Genomic DNA, 11,340 nt, shown 5'->3' with positions numbered 1-11,340 from the left:
CTAAACTCAATGTGTTTTTTTAAATTTTTAATTAAATATGTTTGCCAGGATTGATGATAGAACAGTAAGGGCAAGAAGAAAGAGGTAGAAAGTAAGTCTAGATCAGTATCTCCCACTTAAAAGAACTTTAAAAAAACCTTCCAGCAACTCAAGTGAATAGAAAGATCACTGGTCTGAGAGACAGATGACCAAGGTTCTAGTCCAGTCTCTACCACTGAACAGCAAATTGAACTTGGGTAGTCTTCACTTTTCCAAAATTCAAGTTCAGATTACTTACCTGTGGAGAGGATTAGTTCAGAAGATCTCAAAAGTCCTTTCCAACTCTATGAGTCTATGATGCCACAATTGCTAAAACCTCTGGAAACCCTCCCATGAGTTAAAAATATGGTCTGAAAAAAGATCAAACTTCTAATTACAAAGCTGGGGAAATTCTCAGAAGAGAATGGGGCTATTAGATGTTGCTCACAATATTACTTTTCCAGTCCTTGGGACTGGCTTTCCCCTATACCATCATGGCAGCAGCAACTCAAATGAATGAATGGATGGATAGATATATAAGTAAATGAATGAATGAATTGGTAAATGAATAGATGAATAAATAGATGTATGAATAAATAAACAAAAACAAAAACCAGTAACTCAAATGAATGAATGAATGAATGGATAGATAAATAAGTGAATGAATGAATGAACTGATAAACAAAAAGATGAATAATAAATAGAAGTATGAATAAATAAACAAAAACCAAACAAATGATAAGTATTCAAACACAGAAAACAGCTTGGCAGGGTCCTGTGCCCCAAGCACCCATCCTGGGTTTAGCCTTATTTCTGGGTGCTGCTGACATTTCCTTCATCAGAGATCAGTGCTGAGAAGCTCATCTTGATGGGCAGAAGCACCTCTCTGGGTTTTAATGAGTTCATTTATTGTCTCTTTGCTCTGACGAAGATTATAAATGTGATGGGTGAAATATAAAAAATAATTAGTCCCAGAGGTGAATCCATCCCCTACAATACATCTTTTCTTTTCCTCAGTCTGCTGAAAAGTTTACTGCTTCCAGATGTAACTGATTCCAATAACAGGATGAGCTGGATCCTTGTGAGTGGAAAACCTCTGTTCTGAGGCAGTGTTCATACTCTGAGAGGCCACTTTTGAAGGGATGGGGTCCATTGCTACCTCCTGTCATACCCTTCCTGCCTCCCCCTAGGCACCTAACATTCCACCACCTGGTAGTTAGAAGGCCTAGGCCAGCTCCAGGATGCCCCTGGCAGGCCCCTTCTCATTAAACCTCCATTAATTGATCACTTCAAACTCAGAGCCAGGCACCCTCACTCTTTATGCTGCTGTTGGGAATCAAACAGAGGTAAACCAGGGCTTCTCCATATTAACCATGCCCCGGAATAGACTGCATGTCTCAGCCACATGTCAAGACGGATCAGCATCCCCAATATATTTATAAGCCAATGGTGTGTTAGAGGTATTGGTGCCTTACCAGCTAATAGACTGTAGGTCAGTCAGTCAACAAGCATGCATTATGCCAGGCACTGTACTAAGCCCTGGGGTTTTACAAAGAAAGGCAAAAATAGAGTCCCTGCCCTCAAGGAGCTTTTATTCTAATGGAGGAAACCACATAAAAATAACTGTGTACACACAGGGTATATACAAAGTGTCCCAAAAAGTCATAGCATAGTTTTAAACATTAAGAGCCTTTATCTTTAATATCAAAGGTCATATTGCAGTTTTAAGCCATTAAAGCTTAAACTATTGAAGCTTAAAACTGCACTAAGACTTTTGGGATACCTTGTATATAGCATAAATGGGAGGTAATCTCAGAGTAAGGCACAAGCCAAGGGGGCAGGGTTATTGGGAGGATCAAATCGAACAACACACACGAAATGCAAATGCTGGTTATTAGTATTACAGTAAGAGCTAAAAAATTCAAAAAGTTTCCTTTTATTTATTCTTTTTAAATATCATTGCAGATTTAGACTCCACTGCAGTGTTCTGACACTTATTAATGAAAATTTATCCAGATATCTTGGTTATCTAAAATAGGTCATACCCAGGATCAGCCAAACACAAAATTGTTAAGTAGACAAAATTTGTCTTTGGTGACCTTCACTCTTCTTTTTCAGCTTGAGGCCCCTGCTACCCCGCACGTTCCTATCCTCTGTCCCTAGGGTCTTGCTTCTTGACTAGCTCTCAAATAAGTCTTGCCATGGTATTAGCTTTGGCCTTTGCTAGTGGGACTGTATAGACAGGGAACCAGGAGTCCTGGATTCTAGTCCCAGATCTGCCACTAATTAATTGTCAGACCTTATACAATGTACTTTACCCTTTCTGAGCTTCAGCTTTCTCCTGTGCTATATAATATATAATCACCTTTCCGTAGGAAACTTGCCTATAATAGGTCACTCTAGATTTTAAAAAAATTAAACAGTAAAAAAAATCAGAATCTAAAGAAAAGAATCTCTAATTCTGAAATTTTAGCCACTATGAAGATGTCAGGGGAGAACACTTCTATCATCACATGATGTAATCTAATGTTTAAGTCAGGGATGGGGAACCTGCAGCCTTGAGGCCATATGTGGCCCTCTAAGTCCTCAAGTGCAGCCTTTTGAATCCAAACTTCACAGAACAAATCCTTTCATTAAGGAGATTTGTTCTATGAATTTGGATTCAGTCAAAGGTCTGCACTTGAGCACCCAGAGGGTCACATGTGGCCTCAAGGCCGCGGGTTCCATAAGTTCAGCCCCACTCTGACCACATTTACTGAAAACAAACTTCCTGTTTTAATTTAAAATCATTTCTTCTGGTTTCCTTCTATGATCAGTACCTCTTTATACATCCTTCAGAGATTCTTAACTCTCCCAAAGGTAGAGAGGTATGGTGGCAGTGGAAAGCCAAGGGAATCAAATGGAAGACAGAATGTTAAAAAAAAACCAATGAACCTAGGATAACTGGGCAATGTGGTACGATGAGAAGGGTCTAGGATTTGGAATGGGACCTGAGTTGGAATTCCAACTCTGCTAAATGTCAATCAACCAATTAACAAGTACAAATATGATAGGACTTTCCATGCTGTAGCTGGAGAGGACCTCGAAGATCCAGTCCAGGGGTTCTTAATCTTATTTTAGCAATTTGGTGAAATCTATGGACCTTTTCTCGGAATGTTGTTCTTAGGTAACTGAAGAAAATGTTAAACTAAAAATATAAAAATAAAGATGTAATTTTTTCCCAACCACTTTCCCAGATTCCCTAAAATCTAACCTTACATCCCTTGATCTAATCTTTCTCACTTTGTTTCATAGATAACGAAACTGAGAACGAAAGAAGGAGGCTAAGCAATTTGTCCAAGGTCACATAAGTGGCAGAGCCATTAGAGATTCAAACATATGGCTCCTGACTCCAAATCAGGTTAAATGTTTTTAAGTATTAACTTGCTACCTGAGTGACCTTGGGTTTAACCCAGCTTCTCTGGACCTCTGTTTCTGAATTTCATACATAAAATGAGGGAAAGCACAAAGTAATCTCTAAGTAATCTTCCTTGCTTCTGAAGAAGTGACCAGCCTAGGTTTATGCAGTTTTTGTAGGATGCCTGAGCCACATGGTAAATATGTGTGTCACATGACCCTCAAAGGGCAATTCCTTGTGGACAGAACCACGCTGTGAGCAGACTCACAGTGTGAACACCTGGAACAAGGCCAGAACCCCACCACCATGAAACAATGACACATTTAAGAATAGTAGAGAGAACACTGGGCCTGGGTGTAGTCAAAAGACCTGGGTCTGAGCCCTAGTTATAAAAAAAAAGCTCGCTTTGTGATCTTAGGGAGGCTGTTTAATGAGAAGGCATCATAATGTTGTGGGGAAAGTTCTGGTGGGAGCTAGGAGACCTAGGTTCTCTCACATTTCTGCTATTAACTATCTGGGTGACCTTGAACAAAATTTATTGTTATTCAGTCGTTTTCACTTGTGCCCTCCCATTTGGGGTTTTCTTGGCAACCATATTGGAGCAGTTTGCCATTTCCTTCTCCAGCTCATTTTACAGATGAGGAAATAGAGGCAAAGAGCTTTAAGTGACTTGCCTAGGGTCACATAGCTAGGAAGTGTCTGAGGCTGGATTTGAACTCAGGAAGATGAGTCTTCCTGATGCCAGGCCTGGCATTCTATCCACTGCACCCCCAACTGCCCTGGAACAAAATTATTTTACCTCAATAAATCTCAGTTCGTTCATCATTAAAATGATGGGTTTCTTTGTCACTAGAAAGGATCATATATAATGGGACTTGATTTCAGTGTAATAACAAAAGGCATTAATAAAACTTAAAAAAAATAAAGCAAGTGGGTTGCCACATAGTAGACACTTACAAAGGTTTGTTGAGTTATTAACCTGACCAGATGGCCTCTGAAGCCTCTTCCAGATCTAGATCAATTCAGTGATTAAAAGATCTCTCAGATCTCACCCTGCTGTATCAGAGGCCCACAGAATCTCTGAGACATGCTTTCCTTACCTGTAAAAGGGTAATGATGGTCTTTGTTTCCCCTTCTTCACAGTGTTACTGTGAGGGCCGAATGAGATGATATACGTGAAAAGTGCTTTTTAGCTATGAAGCGCTATGTGAACATAAGTTGGTTTTATATATCATTATTTACTCCAGATAAGGTCTTAGGATAATTAGTTTATTGACCCATGTAATTGCGCTCTGAAAGGGTCTGAGCCTCCATATTCAAATCATCAATATTTCAATTCCTTCCATTCATTCAAAAAACATTTATTAAGCACCTACTAAGGGCAGCTAGGTGGTGTAGTGGATAGAGTGCTGGGCCTGAAGACAGAATACCTGAATTCAAATCCTGCCTCAGACACTTACCAGCTCTGTGCGACTCTGGGCAAGTCACTTGACCCAGTTTGCCTCAGTTTCCTCATCTGTAAAATGAGCTGGAGAAGGAAATGACAAGCCACTCCAGTATTCTTGCCAAGGTGCTCTCCAGGAGTTTACAATCTAACCTTACTGTACTTTCCCAGAGGACTAAGGCCAGAGCTTTGTTTCTTTTGTTTTCTCTCAAAGTGCTTATTTACAATATGCTCCTTACAAATGCTTGCTGATTAAACCTGACTTTTCTGTGAATAAATGGCATTTGTTAAAATCAAAACATCCACAAGGAAGTTAAACTTGGCCAGAGGAACTTCTAGTATAGGTCCCAATGATGTGTCTGTCTTCAGGCAACCAACTTAGCTAACATCAGAGAGGCTGCAAAGGATTGGCCACCAGGTGATGAATATTTTTGGCCATAGCGTCTCATGAAGACACAGAGCAGTCTTGTCATTTGTACTGGTGGAAGAAACAGCCACCAGTGAAGTCATACATCCTTAATGTATTGAAGCAAGTGATGAATCACACAATGACTGTCAGCCCCCTGGGGGACCAAGTATATGGTTGTAACATGAAGCAGATATGTATATGATTGACAGACAGACAGAAAGACAGATAGGTAAATGATAGTCATTCTAAACTTCATATGTTGCTTAATGTCCATTAATTATCAGCAAATTTGTAGACTCTATGTTAATATTTCTATTCACAACCAAATGATTTGTTTATTTAACTGATGGCCTCCAGTAAAGATAGCAGCTATACCAAAAGGGTGTTTGATGAACCTGGCAAATGATCATTGGACTTTGTTGATACTTTTAGATCATAAGGTGAATTGTTGGTATTTTCAACCTTTGAAACCAAAGTAACAGACTCTAATGAGGATTGGAGTTGACTGGCACAGAAATGTCAACACAGGCACAGTCGACTAATCTGTAGCTATTGATTGACATTAGCCAAGTCAGATGTCACTTTCTGGAGGAAAGTGTAACATACCACATCTTCAGATTGCAGGCCCTGTGACAACCCTGATAGCATGATTAGAAAATTCAACAGAAAGTGGCACCAGAAAGGAAAGGGGGCTGCTAAAAGAAGAAACAATTTCTGGGCAATATGGGCACAGTCATCCCAGGAGGGAAAACATAGAAAGTGAGAGAATATGGAATGAAGATACCTTCACAGAACTGGCTGGGCAAGGGCGCTGTAAGAAGATATCAGTTATCTCTCTTGGGTCCTGCGCAGATGCTGGCTCCTTCTCTTTCATAAGCCCCATTCTCCAAATCTCAGCACAGACAGAATCACAGAACAGAGGGAGGAATTCCCCTACAGACAGTGCACGCGCGCGCGCGCGCGTGTGTGTGTGTGTGTGTGTGTGTGTGTGTGTGTGTGAGAGAGAGAGAGAGAGAGAGAGAGAGAGAGAGAGAGAAGTAGGGAGGGGTGGGATATGGAAGAGGAAAGGGGCTGGCATGCTTGCTTTAAAACAGTCCATGACAAACCTCTATGTATCTCCAAGACTTCGCACGGTACTTAACATACAGTAAACACTTGATGTTTGCAGATTGATTTATTGATTGATGATCATACATACAAAACACACACTTACTTTTATGTATAGGACACAAAGCATTTTTTCCAGAGTTACTTCATTAATTCTTCTGAGTTTTTGGAAGACAGAAAAGGGGACATGATTCTTTCCATTTTACACGGGGAAGAGAAAGCCTCAGAGAAGAGAAGGGATGAGCTTAATACAGCACAGAGCTGTCTGTTCCTGCCATCTGATTATAGTCACTGTGGAAGATAGCTGCATACCATGATGTCTCAGGGGACTGCTAAGAATTACCCAATGCCCAATGTCAGAGTTGGAAAAGACCTTAATGACAATCTAGTCCAATGAATATCTGCCTAAGAATCTCCTCTGCATTATACCTGAAAAGTAGTTTTCCAGTCTCTGCTTAAAGATCTCCAATGAAGGAAAACCCACTGTCTCCCAAGGCATCCCATTCCATTATTGGTAGTTCTAATTACTGAGTTTTTCTTGACATCAAGACTAAACTTGCTTCTTTACAATTTCCACCTATTGCCTTGTTTTGTACTCTAAGGCCAAAGTGAACCCTCCCACATGAAAGACCTTCAAAACACATGAAGAAAACTATTGTGCCCCATCCTAAGTCTTCTCTGGGCTAAATATCCCCTGTTGCTTTAAATATAAAATATATGATCTCTAAGCCTTTCACCTTTTCACTGTTGCCCTCTTTTGGAGGCTTTGCAGCTTATCAATGTCCTTTCTAAGATGTGACACCCAGAAATTAATAGAATACCACAAATTGATCTGACCAGGGCAGAGTACAATGGAAGGATCACCTCCCCGTTTCTGGAAGCCATGAGCCTCTCAATGGAGGCTGATCACAGTAGCTTTTTCAGCTGCCATATTATCCTGTTAACTCACTGAGCTTATTTGTGTTGTTTGGCTCTTGTTCAGTTGTGTCTGACTCTTTGTGACCCTATTTGGATTTTCTTGACAGAGATACTAGAGTGGTTTTCCATTTCCTTTTCCAGCTCATTTTACAGATGAGGAACTGAGGCAAACAGGGTTAAGTGACTTGCCCAGGGTCATACAGCTGCTAAGTGTCAGAGGCTGGATTTGAACTCATGAAGATGAGTGTCTCTGATTCCAAACCCAGTGCTCTACTCATTACACCACATAGCTACCCCAATCGAGCCAAAATTCTGGAATCTTTTTCAGATGAACTACAGTCTAGCCATAATTTCCCCATCTTGCACTTAGGAAGTCAATTTCTCGAAGTCATGTGAAACTTGACATTTAGATGTATTAAGGTTTATCTTGTTATATCCAGTCTAATACGGTAGTCTATCAAGTTTTCCCTAATCCTGTCATCCAGTATGTTAGCTGTCCCTTCTAGTTTTATGTCACATGCCAATTTGATAAGTATGCTATATATGCTTTTTATCCAAGTTAATGATAGAAATGTTAAACAAGAATAGATCCCTGAGGCATGCCACTGGAGACCACCTTCCAAGTTTCCATGGAATGAGTAATGACTACTCTTTGTCCAGACGTTTAACAAGTTCTGAATCTATCTAGTTGTATTATCATCATCTATTTCCTCTACCTTTTCCACCAGAATAGCATAATCTACTTTATTGCTTTATTAAAATTTAGGTGAACAGCATCAGTATCCACATCTACTAACTTAGTAATCCCTTCAAAAATAGAATAGGGTTAGTCTGGCACAACCTGCTTTTGATGAAACCATTTTGGTTCTTTGTCATCATCACTACCTTATTTAGATATTCATTAACCATTTCCTTAAGAGAACATTAGAAAATGTTCTTAGGAATTGAATCCAAGCTCACTGACTTATAGATGGCAGATTTTTTCCCTTTCCTTCCAATAAGCAGTGTGTTATAAAGGAAAATGGGCTAGATTTGGAATCAGTGAACCTGACTTCGAGTCTGCTACTTATCATCTATCTATGTGACCTTGGTCCAGTCATTCTCTCAATTTTCTTAATCTGTAAAATGAGGAGGATTGGACTAGATGGCCACTAAGGTCCCTTTCAGCTTTAAATCTATGAGTCTTTTTTTAACCAGGATAACATGGTCCCTTTCCCAGCCTCCTATTCTTTATAATCTTTGAAATTTCACTGACAGTGGTTCAGTAACCACATCTGTGAGTTCTTTCTCTACCCACCTGAAAGGAAAGTGCTATGCTGTCCTACCAACCTCCTTGCTTACCTTGGGTACCAACTCCTCATGAGCAATTTGTATTCTATTCTTTCCAGTTCAAGAGTCATTGTCTTCAGTAGAGAAAAATGAAACAAAATAAATTCTTTCTTCTCTCTGTTTTGGTCACTATGATCCCATCCCCAGAGGTCATATCCTATCCCATCTTTGATCTTTCTCCTTCCTCTAGTTTGCTAAGTCCCTAGCCTTTCTTTTAAAAAAAAATTTCCCAATTATATGTAAAGATAATTTTTAATATTCATTTTTTAAGATGTTGAGTTTCAAATTCTCTCCCTTTCTCCCTTAGCCCTCCCCCCTCATTGAGAAGGCAAGTAACTTGATACAGGTTATACATGTGCAGTCATGTAAAACATTTTCATATTAGTCATGTTGTGAAAGAAAACACAGACCAAAAAATCCAACAACAAGAAAAATAAAGAAAGTTTTTTTTAAGTATGCTTTGATCTGCATACAGACTTCAGTTTTTTCTCTGGGGGTAGATAGCATTTCTCATCATAAGTCCTTAAGAATCATCTTAGATCACTGTATTGCTGAGAATAGCTAAGTCTTTCACAGTTAATCATCATATAATATGGCTGTTACTGTGTACATTGTTCTCCTGGTTCTGTTCATTGCAGTTTGCATCAGTTAATGTAAGTCTTTCCAGGTTTTTCTGAAAGCATAATACTTGCCATATATGCTTGGAATACAATAGTATTCCATCAAAATCATACATCACAACTTTTTCAGCCATTCCCCAATTGATGGGCATCCCCTCAATTTCCAATACTTTGCCATCACGAAAAGAGCTGCTGTAAATATTTTTATACAAAAAATGTTATTTTGCCTTTTTTTGGATCTCTCTGGGATACAGACCTAGCAGTTGCCCTAGACTTCGTCATAAGCCTCAGCTCTTTCTAAGCTTTATCACTCCTGTCACTAGTGTTATAGCATTATACCATACTCTTACAGTCCTCCAACATTACCTTCTCTTGCAACCATCTTCTATACCTACCCTTTTAAAAACTAAGTTGGTCAGTGAGTTCTCTGGTCTCTTTAAACATTTACCATTTTTCTTCCTTAATGTGAATTGTTTCCTTTTGAGTCTTCAGATTCATACTGGAGAATTTCCGATCTCTCCTCATATTATTTCCCTATAGAATGTCAGTCCACAGGGTCTTTTCTCCTTCTTTGGGATCCCTTAAAGTCTGCTCTCCAAAACTCTAGGATGAATGACAGATTGGTGGTGGCTTTCCTCTTCTCAATCACAAACTCTAGGAGTCACTTCTCTTCAAAGTTCCCATCATCTTTGCCCCTGCAATTAGCTCCCTTCCATTGGTGACAATCAGATCCAGAATAGAATTCCTCCTTACTCTTTTCTCCATCTTTTGAAGGATGAAATTATTACTAAAGCAAGTCAAAAGGTTGTGTGCTTCTTTGTTTTGACAAAAAGAAAGTTCTGACAAATGTCTTGAATATTTGGAAGCCCTTTCTGTAATGTCACACTTCTGTACCAGATTTGTAATGTTTCTTAAACTTTTCATCTATTTCCTCTTTCTGTCCAGGTGGTATATAGTATATAATTCAATAACAAAATCAATTATGTTTCCCCCTCCATTGATCTTCACCCAAATACTCTCCACCATACTTTCCTCCTCTGGTTTTTGGATTTGCTCACAAATATAGGTTTTTTTAATGGACAATGTTACCTCATCTCTACACCCTTTTTGCCTATCTTGAGTCTTTCGGATAATTTATAGTCAACCAGAGACTCATTTACAAATAATGAGTTTCATCCTATCAGGTCTCAGTGATGCCTATGAGGTCACAAATACTTCCCTCACTAGGATCTCTTTCAACCACTCTATCTTCCCTCTCTTTCTCTGCTAATTTGATTCTTTTCAAAATTTCCCCTCCACAATTCAATGTATGGCCCTCATAATTCCAAATCATCTTCCCATTCAATTTAAGCCATTTTTCTCCTCCTTTTCCCACATTACTTTTCTCTCAGTAAAAAAAGAGAGTCCAGGACCAAACTTCTAAACCAACCTGATTTCTGTTTTGGAGGTAGTTTACTTTACAATGGGCATTGCCCTCTCCAGAGCAAAATGGTCTGTACCTGGCAAGGCCATACTACATCAGGTTCTTAGGTATGAAAAGATCCTTTTGAGACCCTGAGAGAGTAATTATTTCTGACTACCACTTAGGGCAATCTGTCTTGCAGGCTCTCCCACATGAATTCTGAGAGCAGTACAAGGGAATTACTTAGATAAAGAAGCCTCTGAAAATCTTTCTTCTCACTATAGTAAACACACACACACACACACACACACACACACACACACACACACACAACTACAGACTGAACCGACTAATGTCTGCAGCAGGGAAGAACAATCAGAGGATTTATGTAAGAAACATATGTTGACATTTCTATGCTCAAAGCTAATTATTTGTTGAAGAAGGGCTTACACGCTCAGTATTGGAGATCACTTAGTCTAATGTCCTTACTTGATAAATGAGGTAACCAAAGCCCGGGGAGATTAAGAGATTTGATCAAGGTCACACGGATGGTATGGGCAGTTTGGTGGCACAGTGGATAGGGCATCGGGCCTGGAATCAGCAAGATTCATCATCCTCAGTTCAAATCTGGCTTCAGACACTTATTAACCATGTGACCCTGAACAAGTCACTTAACCTTATTTGCCTCAGTTTCCA

The sequence above is a fragment of the Trichosurus vulpecula genome, chromosome 4 (assembly GCF_011100635.1).
Source record: "Trichosurus vulpecula isolate mTriVul1 chromosome 4, mTriVul1.pri, whole genome shotgun sequence".
Classification (NCBI taxonomy): Eukaryota; Metazoa; Chordata; class Mammalia; order Diprotodontia; family Phalangeridae; genus Trichosurus; species Trichosurus vulpecula.
This window is presented reverse-complemented; position numbering follows the sequence as displayed.